Source organism: Chrysemys picta, chromosome 8 (genome assembly GCF_011386835.1).
Source record: "Chrysemys picta bellii isolate R12L10 chromosome 8, ASM1138683v2, whole genome shotgun sequence".
In the NCBI taxonomy this organism is placed as follows: domain Eukaryota; kingdom Metazoa; phylum Chordata; order Testudines; family Emydidae; genus Chrysemys; species Chrysemys picta.
This window is the reverse complement of record NC_088798.1, coordinates 28044693-28070389: the sequence shown is the minus strand read 5'-3', so window position 1 is coordinate 28070389 and position 25697 is coordinate 28044693. Positions and strand designations below refer to the sequence as shown.

Here is a 25697-nt window from a genome sequence, read left to right as displayed (position 1 = left end):
AGAGTGGCAAATAATGTTGAGGACAGAGCTGTCATGCAGAGGAGTCTGGATCACTTACTAAGCTGAGCCCATACAAATAAAAGGGGTTTTAATTCAGCCAAATGCAAAATTATACATCTATGATCAAGGAATTCAGGTCATATTTACAGAATGTATTGTATCTTGGAAAGCAGTGATTCTGAAAAGGATTTAGCAGTCATAGTGGACAAGCAACTGAGCAAAAACTCCCAGTGCAATGTTGTGGCATAAAGGACTATTGCAATGTATAAACAGCAGAGTAGTAAGTAGGAGTAGAGAGGTGATTTTACCTCTGTATACGCATTGGTGAGGATGATATTGGAATATTGTGTACATTTCTGGCATCCATATTTTAAAAGAATGTTGAAAAATTGGAGAGGGATACAGAAAAGAGCCACAATTTTTTTTTTTTTTTTGAGGGCTGGAGAAAATGTCTTACTGTGAGAGACTTGCAGAGCTCAGTGTGTTTAGTTTATCAAAAAGAAGAATGAGATGTGATTTGATTAGTGTATATGTATCTTCAGGGAAGGAAAATATTGGGTACTAAAGGGCTCTTCAATCTAGTGGAGGTAGGCATAACAAGAATCAGTGGCTGGAAACTGATGGTAGAGAAATTCAAATTAGAAATTAGGTATAATAATTTTAATAGGGTTACCATATCTCATAACTAAAAAAAGAGGACCCTCCACGGGCCCTGGCCCCACCCATTTCCCCACCCCCTAGCCCCGCCCCAACTCCGCCCCTTCCCCACCCTAACTCCGCCCCCTCCTCCCTCCCACTCCCAGCCAGGGGGAAAGGGCCGCCCCAGTGCTATCGGCTTCAGGGTTTGCCGGGCAGCCCCCAGACCCTGCGCCCCCAGCCGGCGCTTCCCCAGCGCAGCTGGAGCCCGGGAGGGGAAGCGCCCAGCCGGGGGCGCAGGGTCTGGAGGCTGCCCGGCAAACTGTGAAGCCGGTAGCGCTCGGGCTTTGGGCAGCCCCTATGCCTCCGGATCCTGCGCCCCCAGCCGGGCACTTCCCCGCCCGGGCTCCGGCGGCGCAGGGTCCGGAGGCACGGGGGCTGCCCAAGCCGGTAGCGCTCGGGCAGCCCGGCTCTTAAACAGAGCCGAAGAGTCGGGGAGGAGCAGAGCCGCCATTTTCCCGGACATGTTCGGCTTTTTGGCAATTCCCCCCTGATGGGGGTTTGACTGCCGAAAAGCCGGACATGTCCGGGAAAAAGAGGACGTATGGTAACCCTAATTTTAACAGTGAAGATGATTAACTATTGGAACAAACTACCATGGGGTGTGGTGAATTCTCCATCTCTTGATGTCTTCAAATCAAGACTGAATGCCTTTCTAGAAGATATTCTGTAACCACACACAAATCATAGGGCTCAATACAAGGGTCACTGAAAGAAATGTAAAGGCCTTAGATATGTAGAAGGTCAGATTCGCTCATCCTTTGTGGCCTTAAACCCTATGACTCTATGACAGCTGTCCCCGAAGACCACATTCTACATTGCCTTGCACATCGTTCAGTGTGGGTGTCATTTGCAGTCATTCCGATTTCCATGCCCAGTCAATCCTTGCAGCCTTCATGATAAAACTGCTCATGTCCAGACGCTACAGTGCATTAACCACCTCGCAGAGACCTCATGCTGGTGGCTGAACACGCTGTGGCAGATACAGGTCTCAGTGACACCAGATTAAATCCATTTTAACTCCAGCAGTTGTCCTATATTCCATCATGATAATTAAGTTCTAGCAGGTTTGGAAGTGCTAATCAGCTCTATCTCAAGAGGACTGAAAATACAGCAATTTCTGTTAAGATCCAGAGAGTCTGCAGTGTGCTCTCCCCTTCACATCCATCAAAGTATACAAGTAGCATTTTTGAAGGAAAGGCTCAAGACCATTGTGTTTCCTTTGATTTGGGGTGCGATGTATGTTTTTAGATCTCCGGTTTAGGGGATTTTTATAGGCATATTGCTTCTGTTCATTATAATTTGTTTTGATTTTTTTCCCCTTAGGCTCCCCAAGGCCTTTGTCTGTGTGTTTCTACAAATTAAAATGCATTGATTATTGTTGTTGTAAGGAAGTCATTTCAAAATATATGAACACCATGAAATTTATTGTTGATTCTACTATAGGTGTAAGACTGAAAATGTTACTTGTTTTCCAGTTTGTATAGTTGAGAAGAACTTTACTTTGTCTTTTTGGCACTCAGGTTATCACTGAAGCTATAATAGCAGCACCATTCACAGGTCTGTGAGCGTTTCAATTACAACTCCTGACAGTATTTTCAGTGGGTTTATAACTTGTTTGTACAAAAAAAAAAAAACAAATCACTCTAAGCTGAAACTTGGCAAATGATGGGTTAAACTGGGAAGTTAATTTCTTATAGATACAGAGTATGGAAAAATATCTGTCCATTTTTTACTTTTTAGAATGGAGGAAAACGTGAATTAAGAATTAAAGGTACTTTTTAGTTTTGTGCCTGTCCAATATTTGGGTCTTTACAGATTTGGATTTTTAAAACATTTTTTTTGCAGGTGATTGGCCCATATTGTGGATTAATGAGGTTCAGTGAAGTGAGCCAAAGGGGGAGAGACATTGGTGTTGAAATGACTGCTCCTTTGCCTGCCAAGTTGTCTGCTGCAACGTAAGTCAGTCAGTCTGGAATTTATTTTTAAAATATAAGATATTGTAAATAAGTGTTTTGGTAGGATTCACCTTAAAATAGAAATTAAAATAATATTAAAACATAATGCTGTTTTCTATGCAAAATTATTGTACCTATGGTATCCATATGAACCCCAAGGAAGCCATTATAGTCAGTAGAGTCACATCCTTGTATTAAAAATGTTCGAGCTTGACACTGACATAATAGATTTAATGGCTGTGGAGAGTCTATTATACCCTATTAGATTAACAGCACCTCGAGTTGTATGTTGGACCACAATGGCTTAGAGTTAAGTAGCCATTATAGTTTATTGGGTTATTGAATTTGTGTAATAGATTACATCTTGATATGCTAAACTCTAATGACTGTGTAGGAACTGTTACAGTTGCAGTGTCCTGATTAGGGGCCTGATTCTGCTGCATTTCAGTGAAAGTCAGTGGGCAGTATGGGCCTGATCCATTCAAGTCAATAGAAGTCTTTCAGTGAGTTTTGGATCAGTCCCTGTGTGCGCAGGAAAGTTGCAGATGCAGGCTATATGTATTTAGTGGGGATGGATACATCTTGTGCCATCCCAAAAACATTCCAAAAAATCTGACTCTGTTCAGATAAGAATTCCCTCCAACAGCTTGCATCAAAACCATTTAGACTCGCTTTCTATCCTGCCCCTGCAAAGTCATCTCTAATTACAGTCCCCTGAAACCGTCAGTAGATCCCCACAGTCCTGTCTCCATCTCTTTTTGGCCTTTGCTCCCTAACTGGATGCCATTTTCCCTCTCTTTTTTGATTTTTGTACAAAGCACTAAAATCATGGCTGATTTTATTCATTCAGGAGTTTTGACCCAAATTCAGAATCTTTTTTTTTTTTCGCACTTACCATTTTAAGCAAGACCTTTGTTGTATTTAACTTTATATTAAATTTGCCATTGAAGAAAACATGTATTTTCTTAGATTGGGACTGTATTCTAACTTATACGGTACATAAATGTATAGCTACTTATATTGACTACACAAATTGACTCATACCTTTAATGGTACTTAACTGAATTTCTATAGTTTATTATCCTCTATTATTCAGGGAACCATTAAAGATATTTTCAGCACTATTCAGCACTACTAAATTAACATAAAACATGCTTGAGGACTGGCAGTGCATTTAGAACATTTGAAACATCTCCTATTGTTGCATTTACCGTTTGGTTTCCTCCCAAGGGTACGCCATGGGTTACTGACAATGTTGGTCTGTAATAACATTCAGTGCTATAGTACATTTCTCTACGTGTGTGACTAAAAGCTGCCTGAAAGCATTTTTATTTATTTTACACATTCTTCTCCAGGCTGTTTTGAATGGCAGTTCATTTTGTTTTGCTGTTTCTTGTGGTCATCTTGCATACTGGGTATTGCACTTGGATATGTCATACCTAAGTACAATCCCACTTTTTCAGACCAGAAGTTGATTATTAAGGGCTGGTCTACACACAAACTTGCATCAGAACAATGAAATAAGTTTTAATGCATGTTTTTTTGTTGTTTTGTTGAAAGCCTTTAGGTAGATACTTTTATTCTGAAATCAGGGTATCCTATTTTGATTTTGCTTAAGTGAAGTTAAAAAAAAGTAAATTAAATCAAATTCATACAGATTTAGACTAAAATAACAAAAGTTGTGACTTGTAACTGATTTATTTATTTTGGTGAAGGCTTGTGTGTAAGTGAAGCCTAATTGGTCATTCACTCTGTTTTACATCTCTGTATATAAATATGTACCAGCAAGTGACATTGACTCTGTAATAGTAAGTTTGTGAAATGTAACAGAAGTTGAAATGTTGACAGCAAAAGTAATTTTAACAAATATTTTCCTTATTATCCACTACATGTACCATAAAAATGTCCAGAAAATATTAAAACAAAGGTGGAATTTAAATGAGATGGTCACTTAATTGAAATCTGTGGGAGGGATGAAAATGTTTAAATTTTGTTTTGTTTTGATTCATCTTGGAAGATGGGGGGAGAAACTAGGGGCTAGATTCTGCATCCCTTACTCACAATTAATCTTTTTTTATTTCAGTTGTACTTCTCACCATGCGTAAGGGCGGCAATGTTGATCTCTGGATTATTAATCCTCCCCACCAATTATTTTGAACATCCATTTTATATGCTGTTTTTAGGGCTGGGTAGTTTCTTACTAAACTCAGGGCCTGGTCCTGGAGGTACTGAGTGTCCTCAGCTCCCACTACAGTTAGGGTAAGGGATCTCAGCACACAGCAGGATCAGACCCTTAGGTTGCATGTTTAAATTTGGCAAACCTTAAGAATATAATTTCTTGAAGCAAAATCTTTCCCTCTGGTGCCTTTGCATAAAATGCATGAAATCTCCTCATTATTGCTTAAATGCCCTTGCCTGTATAAAAGTATTTATTTCATTGTGGGAATTTTCTTTCTCACACCTGCTCATTTTGTTATATGAAAATTCTTTTCAGTTCAAGGTTATCACTTTTTAAAAAAAAGTATTCAGTCCACTAAATCAGTTTCCTTATACAGTCTGCTGAGGAATGTACTGATCTGTTTTTCATATCCAGATGTAGTTTAATTGTTTAACATAAAGACATATGCTGAGATTTAGGAAGAACTCCCCCCAGAACTCAGCATTATCATGATGTGCCAATTTAAAGCTATCAGTGATCAACTAGAGATCTCTTTTGCCCTTCAGTTAAAATATACTAGATGGACAGGGTATGGTAAACCAGATGCAATAATTAGGAGAATAGTTTAACTGTTCATATTACAGTCTGTTTGCTACAGCACAATCATTAAACTAAAAGTAAAGCCAACTAGAGTTGCATGGTCTCATAAAAATTCTATTTGGCTAGGAAATACAGTACTATTTTACATTAATGTTAAACACTCCAAGAGATAATTACATAGGCATGAGTAAATTGTGTCAAACAATTAAACAGAGGAAACAGACTCAAACAATTAAATAGAGGAAATTGACTATTGGAAAAAATAAGATATTTCCCCCTTTAATAAATAAATACAAGGGAAAAACACTTCCCCCTCCATCTTAAATAATTCTCTTTGGAACTCCAGGTTTTTGGGAATAACAGCACAGACATGGGTTTTGAGGAAAGGGGATCTGTAATTATTTCAATATACTCTGGAATGAAAACACAGATTAACTTTAGAGATGGGCCAATTTACAAAGATAAAACAATAGCTGAGATGTTATAAACCTTCCACCATGCTGGCGTCTTAAGGTTCCTCTCAGTCACTAAGGAAGTTTTGTTGAAAATGTTTTGTCCTGTAAAGCTGCAAACTGATCTTATTCACACGCAGGGTTTGTCTACAGTTGGAGCTACAGGGGGTGATTCCCTAGCTTGTGCAGACATACTCACAGTAGCTCTCATTGAGCTAGAACACTGGAAATAGGAGTGGAACCACGGTAGTACGGGCAGCAGCAAGCAGTGACATGGGCTAGCCACGCCGAGTACATACCCAGAGGGTTCAGGAGGGTTTGTAGTAGACATACCCTTAGTGTACCCTACTGAGGATACTAGGGAGTCTGTGGGTGGACTCTGGGCATGTGCTAAGGCTCCTGCTCAAGGGGGCATTAATATAATGGCTGTGATAATTTACTGTGGTGGAGCTGTCTGCCATTTTTGTAGGTATTGTAGGTTAATTGTTTGGGACACTAGGACCTGGAAATATACATGATGTTACTGTTTTCACTTTTGAACATTCTTTAGGAGTTTTGTCACTACAGTTCTTGTTCTGGATTATGCAACTTGGCTGAAAAAAAAATTATCTGCTTCTAAACCAGGGACTGGACTGGTCACTGGTAAATCCTATTGCTTAAGTTTTCGCATTTTTATAGCTTATATATAGGCTGTCTGTGGTGGGGCACTGAATGAACTAGTTTTCCTCCAGGAAGCACGTATTGGCTGTCAGCCATTGATTGGCAATACCCATCTCTAATAACACTTTCCCTTCCTCATTCACAGTGTCTAGGCTGAAGCTTCCTGAGCACAATTCCTAAGCACACCTCGTTCAGTTTTTGCTTGTGTGTGTGTGTGTGTGTGTGTGTGTGTGTGTGTGCGCATTCATATCACACAGCACACACAGCAGCTCCTCTGCTGCTGCTTTGTCCACTAGTGCCTGCAAATCTTGGCAGAAACTCTCCATACACTGATATTGCAAGTAGCACGTGTTCTGTAACTTTGACTCCTACAGCCATCAGTTTGTCTCTTTCTTTAATAACTTCAGTCACCATCTTCCTCAGCTCTCTTTTCACTACCAGCTTGACTCCAGTACACCCTTACAATCTAAGCCCAACTCCTTTGCTGCATTCCCCATCCATCATGTTTCCTGTAGGCACAGAACATCAATACATCTCCTTACCATCATGTTAGCTACTTCCATGCCTTTACGCCAGTCAAACTGGTTACATTCGGTATTGCAACCCCAACCAACCAAGGAAATAACCCCAAGTCTCTCTCTCCTCAGTGTTTTGATACACCTAGGCCAACCATCATCTCTGCAAGTAATTTAGAACCAATATTGTCACTATCTGGTAAATGGCTGAAATACATTTGCCTATGCTTGTGCTTCAGAGAAGCTTTAATTCAGGAAAAAAAGATACATGTGGAGGAGGTGGAATATTAGGACATGAGGAGAGCAATACAGCTAATGTTAGCATTTCATTATAACACAATTTGAATGCAGTTCTTTCTGTAAGGAAGCCTTGAAAGTTGCAAGATTTACTCTTCCTTGGTGGTCCCTTTTAATACAGTGTTTAGCTCCAGGACATTTACTTAGCAAAACCAGACATATGTATGTGAAGTCATTTTTATTTACATTTCTTTCTTCACATACAAGTATTGTTTCTTTCCTCTTCGTATGGCCCTGACATTTACATATCTGTTACAGATTGTTAACTGTTTATGGTGCAATCAAAACCTCAAAGCTACATAGAACTCAAAGACACTGGGCTTGATTTTTAAACCCAGTGCTCCAATTTATAGTCACAATATTGTGCCTTTAATTTCAGTTAATTGTGGGCACAAATGATAGCAGTTAGATGTCTAACTATTGGGTCCTGCCCTCAGAGCAGCTATTTAGCCATTTAACTACTATCATATGTGCCCAAAAGTTATTTGTAGGCACAAAATGGGAGGTTGGGTTGAGACCACTTTAAAAATCAGGTTGCATAGGTATGGAGTTCTTAGAGCTGCATTCATAGACTTTTCCTTTTGTGAGGTCTTTGCAAATGATTGCATAGACTCCTCCATGAAGGAATTCTCTCTTTGGCCAGAGATGCTCCCCACCACCTTCTGGACCAGAGCACATCTTCTTAATACTTCTCTCTCTCCCTAACTTGTCAAATATGTTAGCAGTTCCCCAGCTGTAGTCCATGGAACATTTGCTGGTGGTCTATGGAGAGCTTGATGGTGACCTGGCGCTAACACTTCTCTTTGTTTCAGAGGCTAAATCACATAAAAGCAGTTAAAATACATTATTTTCCTAATGCTGCTTTACCTTCTCAGTAATTGCATGAGGGAAGCTATGAATGTTATAAACCTTCCACCATGCTGGTGGGAAGCTATGAATTCAACAGTCAGATCAGAGGTGGATTGTGCTATTGTTAATAGGAGGAGGGGTATATACCATGATTTCGCTATAGAATGTGATTCAAAAACTATGAGAGAATGTTATAGTTCACAGGTGGCTGACCTCAAAGCCATTGCTGGTCCCAGGGAATAATAAAAATGAGTATTGAGTCCTCCTAATCTTGGATGAGTTTTCCGGAGTCATGAGAGTGAAACTCCTGACAAGATGATAGGTGGTAGCCTGTTTCTCCAGGTTATCTGGTTCTTTGTGAAGGCAGCTAGCTGTTCAAGACAGTCCAGTAACCTTATTGAATAAATTAAGTGAACTTTTAAAAGGGGCCTGTCTGATCTTAAAAGAAATGGAGAGTGGCAATAAAGGGAGGCAGGAGGGCTTGCTAGAGTGACGTCTGTTTCTACAGAAGCCACGAGAGAGACATTTTGTCCTGGTTCAACCATTTAATTTTTTGTCTTAGTTTGTCATAAATAATAGTTGTAATTATGTGTTTGCTCCCCAAGACCTCTGAGTTCCTTAACAAAAATAAAATTAACCTCAACAGTTAATAAAACACAACTTGGCCCTAGAAGAAATTATACCACTTGTTCAAATTGTGTGTGTTTGTGCGCATGTGTGTATGCTATGTGGATGGGAAGTGGTTCCATCTCAAAACTTTCTTCCTTAACACTAGTGTATAATAGAGGATGTAGGGAAATCTCCACAAAACAATCTTTGTGGAAAAAAATAAGATTTGTAATACAGTCTCTTGTACATTATTTTGTTGGTTTTCACCCTCCTCTCTAATGCTACAGAGTATTATTTCCTGGCTTTCTGCCAGAGCCTGGCTAAAAGTCTCTGGCCATTAAGTTTGAGAAATGAGAAGAAGAAGAATGACTTTGGAATGAGGGGGATGCCTTAAATTATTCAGAGAACCTCCCTCTTCCTCTCTTTTTTCTTGAAGTTTTGGATCAGCAGTACATTTCTATCTGTGTCTTGAGAAAACATGTTTCAAAGAAACAACCCCGAAATTAATGCATAAATGTACAACTTCTGTTTCATTGCATTCAGTAGAACACACAGCTATCTGTGTTTTGTTTGTTTGTTTATTTGGGAATGCAAAGAAATATTGAATGCACAAGTTCTCTGTTATCTCCTAAAATCCTGTTTATTAAGCTAACATGCAAATAAGACTCTCACACTGGCAGGTTTAACTTTTAACTTAGTAACTTAACATCTGGGTTTATTTGTTGATGCTTTTATCAGTGAAAAGGTATAATATGCTTTTTCTGAGAACTCTCTGGGAATAAAAAACTCTCTAATGGTGGACTAATCACTTTGGAAAAAATAAGAAATGAGCTAAGTCTTCACTGAAAACTTGAACTGGAGCCAAACTTAATATTTCTTGAGGTTTGACAAGATTGGAATGTTTCCTTCCTCTCCACCCCCATTACTTCACATTTTCACGCTCCTCTGAAATTCTAGGTTCTGGCTGGGATGTGATCGGGGAGTGCCAAAATGTGTACCTAGAGAGCGGATGTTCTGTGGTATACATTGGCCCTACTAGAAGAAAGACTTTCCCACAAAACTCCTGAGGGAACATGTCTTTGTGAGATTTCCAGGCCAGTTTTGCAAAGTAAAGAAGCTTGGACAATATTTAAGTAATAATAGTAATCAATGATGATTTCATAAATAGTCTAGCAATAACTTTTGCCCCTCCTTTCTTATGCCACGCTCTACTGTCCATTACTATTATAAATACAACAGAAAATTCAGAAGTAGGGACCTGTGTTAGAAAAGGGGGCCTGTGTTAGGAAAAAGAGGGTTTAAAACAAAACAGGAGAGGATAGAAATGATATATAGTGAGCCTACTGAAAAAATGTATAAGAAAAACTTTTTGAGGATTTTTTTTTGTTTAGTGGGGGCTGACACAGATGTCAAGGGAGTGCAAATTCCACACCTTTTCATTGTTTGCCCAAACATTTTGCATTTGGTCCATCACTAATCCTCTGACTTTTTCAGTTTAGTATAGTCCTGCAGAGCAGAGTATATACTGAAACCTAGATGCACTGTGAGCACTGAGACAGACTGACAATTTCCTGCAATATCCTGAATGAATTTTATTGAATTAAGGTTAATACCTTTGGGGTCCATTATATACAAATGCAATTGTGTATGTGTTTTTGTGGAATTGTATGTATCTTCGCTTGTAGGAGGGGGATGCTAATTTAATTCCTCCAGTCTGAGCCCTTTGAAGCCACCCCCTGGATAGGTGTGCATATATTAGTTCAAACTGGATTCTCCAACCACCAACAGACAAAGAAAACCTTTTTGGATAAATAGCCTAGTTCTAAACAGGTTCAGAGCCTTCTTCCTGAACCAGGAAGTGGACAGGACCCCTTGTCCATGAAGGGACCTAATCCTTAGGGACCGCTGGAAAGACGGGGCCTACTGAGGCCCCATGAGACTGGATGCTTGTCTTGAGCTGAAGCAGTGATGAACTTGAAACCACAAGAAACTTCTTTGGTAGGGTGTTGAAGGACTGCTCCTGCCAGAACCCATGTTGTGGATGAGGTGATTTCTGATAAGCTTCTCAGCATGCAGGTAGGTTCTTTTATTGTTTTTAATATATTTTCTCTGTGATACTTTTTACCTTAAGAAAGAACTGTGTGGTAACTCAGAACCCTGGGCAGTCACATTAAGTGCCTCTGAAGACACAGCAAGCGGGTGTGCTTGGGCACCCTGTTTCTGCTGGGAATAATGCAGTGAAGGCAGGGAACTGTGCAGCCTGGAAATAACCTGATCAGAAGGGAGTGAGAATGGGTCTCCACCCAAGAAAGGCAATCGCTGGGGAACTGGAAGCTCGAGAGTGGGTGGCCTTTCTGGACCTCTGTGGGGAAATACAGGTGCAGTTGCCCTAAACTATGACAGACATAACGCTGAATGAATTAAGAACCTTACAGCATTCTCTGTTTTGCTGCATTACACACTTTTCCCTCAGTATATGCTCTGCTGGGTTTTGAGCACAATAAAACTTTTAACATGATAGGCATGGAGTGTATACCTAAAATGACTCTGACTTGCAGATATCAAAACAATGAACTAAACTCATGAGAAATCCAAGCTGCAAAAATGGCCTTGAAGCCTGGAGCTTTTTGCTTCTGAGATCTGCATACCACACAATAGAACATAACATGTACTTGCTAAGGACATTTATCTTGATGCTCTGATGACATATTGCTGTTCTAACCAAACAGGAAAAATGTAAAAACTAAGATTTTTTTCCCTCCTGGATTTAAATAATTTTGGAAACACAGCTTTCATTAGGAACCACTATTCCTTGCAGCCAGAAGGTGCATTTACTTTTTGACTGTTTGTCTATCTCCTTGAAAACAGCTACCCTGAAACTGCATTAGAGAAATGGCCGGTATTGTTTTGTTTTAAATAGTGTTTCAAACAGCTAACTCATTTTCTTTCTCATTAGAAATGGTTGTTAACATTTTTGTTACTTAGCTCTAACTTGCTTCCATAAATTATTTTTCATTAGGGATGGAAATGTACTTCAAAAGGCATTAATTTAAAAAAAAAATAGAAATTAGAGATGGATAACACCTATTTAGGTTATTTAATCCAATCCTCTGCCCGTACAGAATTGTTCTCTACAGTGTATTCTTTTATATTATTCTGTCAGAGTTTTGCCAAGTTCAGTTTTAAATGGGTCAAGTGATGAGGCTACCACCACTTCCTGTTTAATAGATTTTACTGGCTCAGATCCTTTCTTCCTGTTGTAAAACCTTCAGGAGAGGTCATGGAGGAAAGAAATCTCCTGTGGTGACCATGAAAGGCCTGGCCCAGCCATGCAGAGGCCCTGGGTCTGTGCACAGCTCTGGCTCCTATGGGGCTTCACCCCAAGGACTCTGCAGAAAAGGTGATACAGCCCAGAGTTGTATTTTCATTTGGACTAATTTCTGTGGGGCTATAGGATGGATTCCCCCAGGTCACCTTACTATCTACAGCGGGGGTAGGCAACCTCTGGCACGCGTGCTAAAGGCGGCACACGAGCTGATTTTCAGTGGCACTCTCACTGCCCGGATCCTGGCCACCGGTCCGGGGGGTTTTGCATTTTAATTTAATTTTCAATGAAGCTTCTTAAACATTTTAAAAACCTTATTTACTTTACATACATCAATAGTTTAGTTTATATATTATAGACTTATAGAAAGTGACCTTCTAAAAATGTTAAAATGTATTACTGGCACGTGAAACCTTAAATTAGAGTGAATAAATGAAGACTCGGCACACCACTTCTGAAAGGTTGCCGACCCCTGATCTACAGCATGGAGCATAGAGACTATCAGAGAGAACCCTGCCATGGAGGATCTATGAGGTACAATCTGCCACATTGTTGGCAACTTTTTCTGACAACCTTTTTGGTGCTTTTAGGACCACTCTGTTTTTTCCCCCTTCTTATTTACTCCCTTCAGCTACTAGTTGATAGCTATTCTACTGTATTACCTCATCATTTATCCTACCTATACATATAGGGCCAGATACTTACCTAGTGGGATTGGCAGAGCTCCATTAAAGCCAGGGGAGCTATGCCAATTGACGCCGGCTGAAAATCTTAGTTTTAAAAACTTTTCTTCTTAAGTCACTACCAATAACAGTTTTATTTGAGCTTCTCTGAATTGCTTCCAGTTTGTCTTTACCTTTCTGGTTCAAAGTACCCAGATCTTAATGCATTATTCTAGGTGTGGCCTTGTTAATGCTTGAGAGAGAGACTGTCCTTTCCATCATCATGTTCTAGTATCTCTGTGTCATGGATGGGGTGAACCTGTTCAGCTTAATTCATTGTCCTCCAGCAAATCACCACACGTTCCTCAAATTAATCTCAACCCTTTTAGGAAGTTCTTTACAGTGCGCTATAATGAAACTTCCCAGAAGGTCTCCCCATTCCACTCTTATTTTTTATGATACAAGACTTCTTTGCACTGATGACTTGCAAAGGGTGACAACTTTCTTTACCCCAGTGTGTTGCCCTGTTAGCCATGTTTATCTGGTGCTGTTTTCCTCTACTATCATTGCCATACTTGGTAAGTGTAGAGTAGATCTTATGCTGCATTATTTTGGGGCCTGGCCCTACACTGTCATGAATGCCTCCTGATAGGTGTGGAGCATCCTCAGCTCTCACTGGAAAGGAAAACTAGCTGCAAGATACAGCTGCTTGAGAATTCATATAAGTTGTGATGTTTTGTGGTTCACTCTGGACCAGTAAGGGGTTGTGTCACCAGCTGCCCTGCGGCTCTGGGTGTCTTCAGTGTATGCTGCGGTGGCTCATAGCCCTGGCACCAATCAGCCTGTCTTACAATCATGCAGGTCACACCATGGGTTCTACTGCCCAATTACTTTTTGCAGAGTGACTCCAGTACCCTCCCAGTCCCAAATTTCCCCCAAACCATTTGCCACTGTGGTGTCCAGCTCCTTCCTGGAACCATCACAAAAGTTAAGTTTGTTGCTTCTTTAAAAGAGTCAATACACTGCAACTCATTAACTTAACTGGTTTGACAAATACTCTTATTTCAATCACAGAACTGGGTTGGTTTAAATTAAAAAATAAAATTAAGTTATTTAATCAAAAAGAGATGGGATTAAGGGATACCAAGTATAAGGAATAGAAAGAGCTACAAGCAAAGTAAAAATACGCTTCTCAGACTCAAAGTTAATTTAATCAAGTTACAGTCTTTGCCTAAGCAGGTATCTTATCTAAACTTAGCTTTCAGACACATCAACCCCCTTGGTTGAAGGAGCCAATGTTCTGTGACTTCAAGAGATCCTGGCCCCTTGAATTCCTCAAATGATGGACCACTCAAATGTCCTTTTGTCCCCTTATATTGCCCCAAAGTTCATTGTCTCTGTTTCAAGAGCCATGAAGGCTTCCTGCTGTTCTTTCCTTCATGTGGACTTCCTATCCGCCTGCTTATTTGTATGTAAATGGGGGCTTCCATTGTTTTGATTCCATACTGCTTAATTTACCACAGAGGCAGGTAGATAGCTGCCTTCCCTCCTGTCTGGAAGAAAACATGTTTCTCCTTATGTTTGGTCACAGACTTCAAAATATATCCGTGAGTATCCATAGAATATCAGGGTTGGAAGGGACCTCAGGAGGTCATCTAGTCCAACCCCCTAAATAATTCCATAATTCCTCATAAAGTGTTAATGCACACATCACAATGATATTCATCACTAGCATGTCATAGGCTTTCACAAAAGACCTTACTTGATACACTTTTATAATACAGTAATATTGTATATTTATCGGTTGATTTCGTTACTTATCATTTGTGGTTCAGACCCCCTGGGTTTATAACCCAGTAAACCTTTGAAATGTATTCTCTGAAAAATAAGCCGCGAGCAAGCTTCTCTCTCCTGCTGGGGATAGACGCCATGCTGTCTTCTCCCCTGCTTGTTAGTTTGATAGCTTTGTTTACCTTGCATGTAAATGTGCTTGTCTTTGTCTTTGGTCACAACTTGCCTAATTTACATCTGAGACATGTTGAAGCAGGTGGAACCACATTACTTTGTCTGGAACAGGCATGGGTTAGGGATGGCTTGCCAAACACATTTTAAGAACATAATTCTGGCACACATTTATAACTCTTTGTACACACCATGTTCATACAGTGCACAATGATTTTTGGGCCCAGCATGTTACCAGTTTGTATGTGATACTTTACATGACACCTTTTAGGTACAGATTATGACAACAGTATGTTAGGTGTGGTGAAAGTGTCAGGCCTGACAGGAGTTGCTGACACAGAGTGGGGAACCACCAATGGGTCTCTTTGCCACATAAGTATCATGAATTCAGGATAGGTATTGTGTCTGCTGCATATATGCTATATTGGATTTTAAGGAATGGAAATAATTACACTTCACTTCTTGTTGCTTGTTGTAAAATTTAATAAGGAATTAAGATTTTTATAACATGGTTTATTTTTAATAATTCACAGATGCCCATACAGCAAGCTCCTATAATGACTGTTATACCTGTTCATTTTGCTGAAGCAGCATATACAGACCGCCTGCTTGCTACATAGTGTTTTTATGAACTAGGCTGCTGGATAATGTGCTATATCATTTAATAAATGATAAAGTATTTATAAATAGAAGCATAATATAATTTGTTACCATATGTTTGAAGTAATGATCAAGCATTTACCCTTACTAGTGAGAAAGTGTTGTTGGATCCAAGCTCTTACTACCATATGGACAGGGATGTGAAAGGAAAACAACTGTGTGTGTTTCAGAACAGAGTAGGTTTTTCAATCCATTGACGGAAATGGGAAGAAGAAATTAATCATATCATTAATCTCCTCAAAAATCTTCCCAAACTGAGAAAACACAATCAAATTTGTTACTTGTGAATTATTTATCCTAATTTAATTTTTAATAAATGTCCATCTGCAATGTAAATTTTCAATCTGAGACAGATACACTACAAGAAATACAGATCCATTTGCAGCTACTTTTAATTATATTTTAACACATGCCTTTAGAATTATTCACATGGGCTATCTTTTTGTTTCCTTTTGAAATTATATCATTTAGTGGGCTGGAATTTAAAACTTACTCCTACATAAATTTTATAAATATATTTGGGGGCCAGATTCTCAGCTGGTGCAAATCGGAATAGCTACATTGGTCAGTAAAGCTGCACCAGTTTACATCATCTGAGCCTCTGGTCTTTTTTTAAATTAACAATACAGTATAAAAAAATTATGTACTGTAACATAATTTGTACTAAACAGAATCTATTTGTAAAATGATCTCAAAGTTTAGATCAGAGGAAGGTTTTTTTTATATATTTTACAAAAATTTTAAATAGCTCAAGTTAAGCCTGAAATAGGAAGGAAAAAGAAAGAAAGAAAGAAAGAAAATCACTTAGATATGGAATTACTCCAATTTTATATTCTAGCACTTACCTGAATGATGATGTTTTTGTTAACATATAAGGCATAGTTTCTGCATGATTTCAATTGTCTTTTTCTTAAAAGAGAAATGAATATTTTGATGTTAGTGAAGCAATAAGAGAAAAAAGGTGTGTCCCCCTGCACCCCTACAGGGATAATGAGGCAAACCAAGTGCCCAGAACCATGTAACCCTGGCAAGTAGTCAATCTGTTAGGGTCTCAAAAAATAACAAAGGAAAAAACAAACAAAATAAACCGATGAAACAAAACCAACCCTCAAAAACAGTCCCCAAATCTTCCTTGTCTAGTATCATAAAGGAACTCAAATCCCATGCAGCAATATATCTGTGCTTCCAACTCTGCAATTTGAATGGGATGAGGACTCCTCAGACTGCCATAGGGCAGCTATAAAACATTTAAAATACATAGGGTGACCAGACAGCAAGTGTGAAAAATCGGGACAGGTGGTGTGTGTGTGTGTGTGGGTAATAGAAACCTATATAAGAAAAAGACCCAAAAATCGGGACTGTCCCTATAAAATCGGGACATCTGGTCACCCTAAAAATACATTCTCTTTGGGATGGGGAGCAGAGGGATATAGTAGCATGGGTTAATGAGAAGGTCCAGTTTTGGGTCAGATAAGCAATAACGTTCAAGAATTTGATGTTTATCCAACAAGAAGTTAATGGAAGTTTTGAAGTTACCTCTGCCACTTCCCCTAATCTCACTGAACAATTCAATTTTGACAGTCGTAGGTATGACACTGGAATATACTGATCTTGCCTGGATTATGGAATACTCCTTTTCCCTGCATTTGCTGCATCATGTTGTGTTGAAATGTTGTTGAATCATTGATGCAATGTTGCAGTACCTGAATTTTGATCTCACAGGACAGAATTCTGAAACCAACAACACTCTGTTCTACAAAACCTCCTTTTGGCAGACAAAATGGTAACTAGAATAAGGATCATCTTTATACATGAATCTGAATTTTTAATTTAACAAAACTTTGCAACAAGCAGGAATTTCACTTTGGATAAGACTATTATTATGATAGCCATGCCATGAACTGCAAAGCACATATATACTTCGATACACATAAACATATATTCTTCACACGTTGCCATATGTTGACATGTCATACATTTCCTTGCATTGAATAGCTTGGCCGCTACTCATTTCCCCTCACATCTGTCTGCAAGTTCCATTCCTTTTCCATGTGTATTTTTGTCCTAGCTCGCAAATAAATAAATAAATAAATAAAATAAAATAAAATAAAGTGCCACCTTAAAACTTAAAAGACTTGTCTTCACAAAGAAAAAAAAATGTGTGTGCTTAACTTGAATTAACTAACATGAGGTAAAAACTTAGTGAAGACAATGCAGTTTATAGTTTTCACACAAGTTAGTAGGCCAAGGTAAACCTAAGCTCCCCCATTGTCTTTAACAACTTGCTAACGCATAGAAAAACTACAAACTGCCTTGTTTTCACTAGGATTTTTATCTCCTGTGTTATAGTATGCTCCCCACACTGGTCCTGCAAGAGCTGAATTATGCCAAGTGGGCCCAATCAGCCAATTAGGCTGCAAATGGAGGAGACTTGTGCTAGAGGAAGCTAATTAGAAGGAAACTCACCTGTGAGGGAACAGTGGGACTTCTACAAAGCCAGGAGGCTGGCAACCATGTGAAGGGTAGGAAGCCTGCAGTCTGTCTCCTGGAGGTAAGGGAGAAGCAGCATTGTAGGAAGGAGTCCAGGGTGAGCACAGTAAAGTTGAGATATATGCAGACCTTAACTGTTCACTTCAGTATCATGGATTGGAACCTAGAGTAGAGAGTGAGCCTGGCCTGCAGAGTGCTGGTGTTAAAAGCAGTCCGTACAAAGACTGCTGGAATCAGTGCTGGACGTGCTCAGGGCAGTGGGTGTGAGGACTGCCTGACATGGCTCATGAAGAGAGACTTTGAAAGACATGCCCCCAGAAGGGGAAACCAAGTAGTGACCTGGCTGGAGGGTGAGTGACAAAGAGGAGGCTGCAGTTCCTGGAGTGAAAAAGGGGCTGCAGAGGGAGAAAGAGATGGAGTGCAACCGCAGGAAGAGGCTTTGGCCTAGCAGAGTTAATCCCCAGAATTGCCAGGAGGCAGCACCGTCCATCGATGAGTAGAGTATCCTGTCACTACTTGTGTTAAGTTAATTCAGGTTAACTAACTCAAAAAGTTAAAACCACATCTTTTTTTCCAAGTGAAGATGCACCGAAAAGAAAACAAAAACATCTGTGTGTTTTTGTGTTTTTCCCCTTGATATGCCTGGGTAATTCCAATTATCTAGCAACATGGTGGATTCTTCATCACTTGAATTCCCATAGCCACCAGTGATGCCAGACTCCCCCAAAAGAGTGGAGACTGGGGTTGAATTTTGACCTGATCACACTCACCTTTTCTTCAGCCACAGGGGCTGGCCTTCAATTGTTCCAGGGAGTGCTCACCCCCCCAGGCCCTGCCCCCATCACACCCTTTTCCCCAAACCCTCGCCCTGCCTCTTTCTGTCTCCAGTCCGCCCACTCCCCACCTCTTTCCACCCCCTCCCGTGAGCGTGACCTGTCCCCGCTCCACCTGCTCCCTCCCAGTGCCTCCTGCACACCATGGACCAGCTGATCATAGCAGCTGGGAAGCACTGGAGGGGGGAGCTTGGCTGCCGATGGGCGCTAAGCACCAGTTGGAGCACCCACGGAGTCAGTGCCTATATACTCAGCAGAGTTGCATGCTGCCAAAGGCTGATGTAGCAGCTGAGCTTTCATAGATTCCAAGGCCAGAAGGGACTATTGTGATCATTTAGAATTTCCCCCACAATAGTTTCAGAGCATATCTTTTAGAAAAACATTCAATCTTAATTTAACAATTGTCAGTGATGGAAAATCCATCATGGCCCTTGGTAAGTTGTTCCAATGGTTAATCACTCTTACTGTTAAAGATGTATGCTTTATGGCCAGTCTGAGTTTGTCTAGCTTCAACTTCCAGCCATTGGATCGTGTTATGCCATTCTCTGCTAGATTAAGAGCCTGTTATTAAATGTGTTCCCCATGTTGGTACTTGTAGACTATAATCAGGTCACCTCTTAATGTTCTCTTTGTTAGACTCAAGGAGTTCAATCTATTTAGCTTATCATTGCAAGGCATGTTTTCTAACCTTTTAAACCTTTAAACTTCAAGAGGCATTTTGCCTTTCTGGGCTTGCAGTAGCTTCTGTTGGGGTAGTTTACATCTACATAGCCCCTGACCAGGTGTGGTTTAAAGGCACTATTTATTTTTCCTCGTATTAATGTAAATTCCACTCAAATATTTAGAGGGAAATAAACTCCTTAAATGCTTCACCAGGTGTCACTTGGATAGGACAAATTTATATTTTGGCACCCTGAATCCAGGTTCTTGTTCTTTTTAAAATGAGCAGATAAAGCTAGAACATATATTTTTTTTAACATTCTGAAATATTTAGATGACATTTTCCCCATTCTGTTACATTCCTTTGGTCTTCCAAGTCCAGCTTGAACTCTGGAAGCAGAAATACCAAAATACTGTGAGAGAAACAGTTCTCATGGTATTTCCAGCTGCAACCAGAGGTGGAAATAATGGAAATTTCACAAGGAAGCCTGTGTTTTGCAAGATTTCCAGACCAATCCTTTCCATTGAAGAACTTCAGGTAATTTGGGAAAGCATCTGAACATTATTAGCTTTTCAGCAATTAAACACAAACTCTAAGGTCCTGATTCTGTTCTTCACACAGAGTTAGAATCTGATCTGAAGAATTTTGTGGTGTAAATCCATTGAGCAGAGTTACTCCTGATTTATACCAGTGTAACTCAGGTCAGAATATGTTCCAGGCTTTTTCAAACACCATCATGTCATCTGAGTGTTGCCATGGTTTTTAACTGCTTCTGGCCAACACTTTCCTTGATTGTTAGATTTATCAGTGGCTCTGACTCGTATTCCTTCATCCTTTGTCAGTCTCTTATGCTTATATTCTACTTCTGCTCAGTGCATAACTCGGGTGAAATTTATTGTCTTTGCATAACCGCTCTTATTTGAAGGTAAGATGAGTTAAGATCTCTTGTCTGCCAGTTCATTGCTGAAGGCTCATACTAGCTAAATATCAAAAAAGTGCTGTAACAGTTGCATTTCCAGATGCTTTTGTTGAACAGCAAAGCAGATGAATCACAATGCAAACAAGTATCTGCTTAGTTATATGAATGAGAAATAAAATAATAAGCCGACGACTCCTGAACAAGCTAACCCCATTTGTTGGTTTTTAAATCTTTGCTTTAGTTGGACCATTTCTTTTTAAATGAGGGGAGTGGGGAGAAGCAGTAATACCATGTGTGTCCTTTACTTGAGACAAATCCAACCTATAACTTTTGATTACTTAGAAATGTAGAGAAAGTAAATCTAGATAGGATTATGGAAACCCACAAGGATTTAAGTGAGAATATTTGTCTGCACTAAAATGTTGACTGAATAATGAATAGGTTTGAATCACAAACATTTAGCTTAAATCTAGTATCCCAGTCTCCATATTCTGTGGTCTTCTGTGTGCTTTGTGAACTGCCCCCTGAGAGTAGCTTACTAAGAATGTTTCTGTGATCTGTAAATCAATATATCAAGTGTCTTCTCTGTGAATGTTTACTTTTTATTTCACTTTCTAAGCAGAAGCACTTAAAATTATTTGAACATTCATATCTTTATTATTTTTAAGCCGTTTGTTCTAGTAGTGGGGTCAGCACCTGTACACTTGAAGGATGATCAGAAACAGTTGTGCCTTGGAATATCCTTTAACAGTAATTTCCTGCTTTTTGATGCACATCATTAGTACTTCATTGGATATTTTGGAGTTATCCAGCTGCTGTCAAATAGTCACACTTCTTGTTGTTTAGTTTGGTTTGTCCTTAGCTTATCTCTTCAGGGTTTATTCTTCTTGTTTAGATGTTTTGTTTTAGCATGTCTTTGTAAGAGACATTGTACATACAGTTTGGTCCAGATAAAATTCCCAACATTCAAATGTTTATTGTAACTTCAATAGAACATTTGGTGACACCCTTTTTTGATGTATCCACCCAACCATCCATTAGATTCTCATGACCCTCTCTACCACATCAGGCCTAGCTCAATCTCTCACTTCAGTTGTATGACAACCATCCCTCCCCTTCATCTGTTCTTATCAGTACCTTTTAAAGATGCATTGTGAACCCCAGATGCATGATGGACTCCAGATGGATTCCATATTCAATGTCTGCATGATTGTGTGCAATGCAGTCCTCCTTGTCCTGACCTCCTTACTTTCATTGGATTCTGGAAGATGTTACCAATTTGAGAATATGTTTTTTTATAAATCTCTTGTGACAGCCATGTGAAAAGACACTTTATAGTAAAAAGGATGATATCCCAACTCTCAAGTGTGTTTTGGGGCCTAAACAAAGCTGTGAAAGAAATTTATCATATGTCATTCAAAGTAGCGAAAGTCAAAAGTATCACTCCATTTTCATTATGGTCTATTGTGTACATATTGTATCATATAGACTATGTCTACACTACGAGCTCAGGGTGTGATTCCCCTGATGGTGTACACATACTTGCACTAGCTCTTATTAAGGGAGCACAAGTATAAATAGCAGCATAGCTGCAATAGCAAGGTTAGCAGCAACGGAGGCATATCTGAACCGTGCTGAGTATGTACCCACCAGTTTCAGATGGGTTTGTATTTGGCATGGCTTAGCAGTGTTTCCGCTGCCACTATCAGTGGTACTGTAGCTACAGTTTTATTTATAATAGTGCTAGCATGAGTATGTGCACATGAGTAGAGGAATCAGACCCTAGCTCATAGTATAGACATAGCCTAAACTAGTTTTTAATTTGCTCAAAGGCCATTCCCCCAGCTGGCATAGGTTAGAACAACTTTCAAGGTGTCCTAGCCTCTGTTATCCAAGGATCAAAGGGAACCCATAATGAATCCTGACTCCACAGTTGTTCCAACCACTCTTTGGCTACACTGAGGACATAGCCCACTATATTTCATTTTGAGAATGGGGAGGAAAGGACTTTGTACAGCAAGTAAATGTAAACACACCTCCTGGGTGTGGTGTTCTGTCCCATCTAGTGGTACCAAGACCACTTGGGGGGGAGAAAAATTAATGAGTCTGCTCTACGGCCTTAGCTAACAGCCATATGGCTTTTAGCTCATGAAGTAGAGGCTCATGCATTTAGCTCTAGAGGTCCCAGGTTCGATCCCGCCTGCCGATGACTGGGGTCTGTCGGTGTTACATAAACTAATAAGCATTTGTCATAGAAGTTGCTGTTTATGGATTTGATTCTTCATGGTGGTGAGCACCTCCTAATTCCAATATGGACAGTGTAAGTTGAGGGCACATAACATCTTGAAGGACAAGCCCAATATTATTTTAGATTAATTAGTCCATCCCCATGCCTGTGCAAAATGGTTCCCTACAGTAGTTTTTCCATTGTTATGGAGAGTCCATATTAGAATAATCATTAAAAAGGTACTGTCAGATTACAAATTATGACCCAGATTTACCAATGCCTCATTCCAGTGCAAAGGGTTAATGCCACCCAGAAAGTGTATGGATGTTGGCTGGGGCACTTGTTGATTCAGTGCATCCAGGGCCAGATTAACGCAGGGGCTTTAGGGGCTTCAGCCCGGGGCTAAAGGGGGCCCCAGCGCAGCAGGGCTCAGGCAGGCTACCTGCATACCGTGGCCCCACGCCGCTCCTGGAAGCGGCCAGCTGCTGGCACATCTCTACTGCCCCTAGTGGGAGGAGGAGGCAGCTCCACATGCTGCCCCTGCCCCCAGCACTCTCCCTGCAGCTCCCATTGACCGCTGCGTGGGCGGTGCTTGCGGGTAGCGCACGGAGCTTTTAGGGAAGACACCCTGTATTCCTGGTGTAAGCTTTGAGAATGCTATGAAAGCATGCAGTGTAAAAATGTGCTAAATGGTGAAGAATGTGCATTGTGTACCATACCCTGAGGCTTGTATTACTATACACAGATCTTAGAAGTCAATTTAATGTTTCCTGATTTCTATGAAAGTAAAGGGCCCAAAGGGTTTTATCAGACTCCCATATACAAACCCTCTTGAAAAACACATACAGCTTTGCTTTCTGGACACAATGGCAAGTCTAGGGCGTATAGAAGCTAATAGTCTTATGTAGAATATTATATAAAATGCACCAAAGCTGAGTCAAGGGTCCAGCCAACCTTGTAAGATGCACACTGCCTCTTGCCCCTTTTAGCAGAACCACTAAGTGATGGTGGGGATGCATGTATGGGTAAGTTACAAGAGGCAGTATGGTCTAGTGGCTAGAGCATAACACTAGGAGTTAGACTTGGGAGCAGATCCTCAGCAGTAGTAAATTGTCATAGCTCCATTGACTTTTCCTCTGACAATTCATACACACCTGGAGCTCCGTTCCTTGCTCAGATTGTTACCTGTTGTGTAACCTTAGGTAAATCACTTCACCTCTCTGTGCATCTGTTTCCCCTCCCACCATTTGTGTGTCTTGTTTATTTAGAATGTAGATTTTCTTTTTTTTAGGACTGGGATTGTCTCCTACTTTGTTTGTACGTGTGTCAGGGAATGCTAACCTTAAAGTTACACCCAAACTTTGCATGTCCATGTGTGTTCATAGTATGAGTCTGTTTTTAAGTATGTGATATGTACTAGTTCTCGAATAAAAGTCTTTCTGCAACCTTAGGGTATAAAGGGTTGTACCAAACATCTTGTACTAATGTCTACAACTCTGGGCATATCAGAAAGCCAGATACCTCACAGCTAAAATACACATTACACCATTGTGACTGAAGAGCACCCCAGTGCCAGAAGGAAAGGGGCTCCCCAGTATGGAGTGGTGAGTCTCAGTTGGCCTGACTCCAACTCTCTGTCATAATCTGTATCTAAAAGGCGTCATGCAAGATATCATATGCAGATTGGCAACACACTGGTCATTAATATTATTGTGTCATGTGAGTAGAGGTGATATATATGAAAAATGATAAATATGTGCTGGAAATATGTTCTTAAAAGGTGTTTGGCAGGCAGGGCTTCAGTCACCCTGTCCTAGACAAAGGAATGTGGTTCCACCTGCTTGACTGTATCTCCAATGTAAATTGAGTAAGGAGAGACAATAAAATTACATTATGTGCAAGGCAGACCAAGCCATCAGGCAAACCAGTGTGGGGGATGGCCGTTAAGGCTCTCAATGGGGAATGGAAGCGGAAGCTGCAGCTCCAGGAACCCTTCCTCCCTCCAGCAGCAAGGTCATTGAACTTTAGAAAATATAAGCAGAGAGAGCACATGAATGAGCCATTTTGGCATCGTTCATCTAATGAGACCAAGAAACCCAGCACTTTGGACTCTGTTTTGAATCCTGGCTAAGGACTCTCCAGCCAGGCTGGAAGATTGACTGGGGTGAGAAAATTACTTTGAACAAAAGACTGCAGTTTAAGTTAAGTTAATATATATTTTACTTTTGCTTGTTTCTAAACGTTTCTATTCCAATTCCTTCTCGTTGGTTTCACTTAAATATCTGTTCTTTGTTTTCTTACACAACCATCTCAATGCAGAGTTTGAAACTGACAGGCTGGTGCTGTGTACTGTTTCTTTAAAGGAGCAGCAGACTTGTGAGTGTCCCAGTGAGGGGGGCTGAATGCTACAAGGGAGATGTTTTGGGGGGAACTTGGGGCTTGAAAGGCTGTTGGTATCACTCTGCAGGGGATAGCCAGGTGGGTGGAAGCCAGGGTGAGGCTATTGTGCTGTGAACGTGCTGCTGGTATCAGGGCTCTGAGCCAAAGCTGCACAGCACAGAGGCACCCAGGGTTACTGGCCAGGAGGTGACACAACCCCTTACAGTTCTGCTTTGAACCATATAGTGTCACAACCATATTTGAGCAGCACAGTAAAGATAAAACAACAATGGTGTAGAGTAAACCATTATGTTGTAATACATGCTGGCACACATGGGTTGGAATCGCACTTCAATCAGGGGGCTAAAATAAAGCGGGGTGGTGAGCATATCCCCCTTCATCCTGTGCTAGCATAATAAGAGCACCACCTACTATGTCAATGTTCTTTGACCACCGATTACAACAGGAATCGGCAACCTTTGGCACGCGGCCCATCAGGGAAATCCGCTGGTGGGCCAGGACGGTTTGTTTACCTGCAGAGTCCACAGGTTCGGCCAATCGCAGCTCCCACTGGCCGCAGTTCGCTGCTCCAGGCCAATGGGGGCTGTGGGTAGTGGCGTGGGCTGAGGGATGTGCTGGCCGCCGCTTCCTGACAGGCCGCGTGCCAAAGGTTGCCGATCGTTTAATTCTTTCTGTGACTACAATGCTATCAGTTTGCTTCATTAAGCTACATCTTATTGTAAACATGTAGTTAGTACTGTTCTTAGTACAATTACATATTTTGC

General features: G+C 40.5%; 1 long non-coding RNA gene across 4 annotated transcripts in view; it reads left to right on the top strand.

Moving 5' to 3' along the window:
- Nucleotides 1–25697, top strand: part of LOC135972998 (uncharacterized) — a 234366-nt gene that overhangs the window by 196915 nt on the left and 11754 nt on the right. For 3 of the 4 annotated variants that reach the window (XR_010589669.1, XR_010589666.1, XR_010589667.1), the window contains exon 2: nt 2545–2654. This is a non-coding gene — a long non-coding RNA (uncharacterized LOC135972998). Of the gene's footprint in view, nt 1–2544; nt 2655–17859; nt 17955–25697 lie in introns of those variants that run through there. The other variant, XR_010589668.1, reaches the window with a different exon arrangement.